This window comes from Gavialis gangeticus, unplaced genomic scaffold, assembly GCF_001723915.1.
Source record: "Gavialis gangeticus isolate Ggan-Ray unplaced genomic scaffold, GavGan_comp1, whole genome shotgun sequence".
Lineage (NCBI taxonomy): Eukaryota > Metazoa > Chordata > Crocodylia > Gavialidae > Gavialis > Gavialis gangeticus.
This window is the reverse complement of record NW_017728992.1, coordinates 161943381-161944932: the sequence shown is the minus strand read 5'-3', so window position 1 is coordinate 161944932 and position 1552 is coordinate 161943381.

Here is a 1552-nt window from a genome sequence, read left to right as displayed (position 1 = left end):
AAATTGAAGCAGGCTGTCAAGTTATAAATGTTGTAAGTGTGAAAAGTTGTAACTCGAAACGTTGTAAGCCGAGAACTGCCTGTATTCCATTCTATTCGGCACTGGTGAGGCCACATCTGGAGTTCTGTGTTCAGCTGTGGGCCCCTTCCTACAGGAAAGATGTGGACAAATTCACGAGCCCAACAGAGGGCAACAAAAATGGTGAGGGGGCTGGGTGACATAACTTATGAGGAGAGGCTGAGGGAACTGGGCTTATTCAGTCTAGAGAAGAAAGACAGAGGGGTCAGATTTAATAACAGGGTGGTTACAAAGAAGATGGAGCTAGACCAGAGTGGGCAAAATACAGACCATGGAGGGACTTTGTCTGGCCCCCAGTTCCACCTGGCCCAGGCACCATCTGGACTGTGGCACATCCCATCACCCCCAAGCATGCAGTGGGGCTGGGACAGCTTCACAGCAAGGCTCCATTTCCTGGCAGCCCCAGTGGCAGTGGCTCCTTGTAGCTGCTGCCACTGGTGGCCCTGGCCCCATGGAGACCAGCTGGGACCTGCTCGGGCAGGGCCCAATCCCAGGGCTGAGCGCACAGCCCCAGCCCTGTCCTGTCCCATGTGGGGGTTTGGTATCCCTGCAGCACCTACTCTGGACCTGCCCACCCCAACCACAATGAGCAGCGGCAGCAGTGGGAGCCAGGTGCAAGCCGGGCGGGAGTTCCAGGAGCCCGGGCACAATTCCGGCTTCGCCCCGGTGACCCGCTCGAGGGTCAGGCAGGCCGGGGGCGGCTCGGCAGGCCCCGGCAGGCACGCGGGGCCCTGGGGTCGGTGCCCAGCGACCCCAGCGAGGGGGCAGCTGGCCCGGGCCGAGGCGGCAGGGGCCCGGGCAGCCCTCCGCGACCGAATGTCAACCCGGAGCTCCGCAGGGGACCCGATCCCCGGTGCAGGCCGGGTGGGAGTTCCAGGAGCCCGGGCACGATTCCGGCTTCGCCCCGGTGACCTCGTAGGAGGTCGGGCGGGCTGCGGCGCTGGCTCTCAGGCCGTGGGGCTAGAACCGGGTTGACCTTGCTTCCCACCCGGGACTTAGAAAAATTTCGCCCTGGCGCAGCGCGGAAGTCCCGATGAGGTCGTTTTTGAACGCGGCGTACGGCCCTTCGATCCAGGAGGGCGGACACTTTTGGTGGTTCGTCCCGGTGACCGGGCCGGGTGCCACATCCACAATACTTCCAAGAAAAGTCCGCGGAGATTTATAGGGGCGAGTGTTTTCGGACCCCTTAGGCAGGCAGCAGGCTCAGGCCGAGGCGGCAGGGGCCCGGGAAGCCCTCCGCAAGCGGATGTCAACCCGGAGCTCCGCAGGGGAGCCGATCCCTGGTGCAGGCCGGGCGGGAGTTCCAGGAGCCCGGGCACAATTCCGGCTTCGCCCCGGTGACCCGCTCGAGGGTTGGGCAGGCCGGGGGCGGCTCAGTGGGCCCCGGCAGGCACGCGGGGCCCTGGGGTTGGTGCCCAGCGACCCCGGCGAGGTCCCTGTAGGCGAGCTGTTAGGAAGGCCAAGGCGGACATAG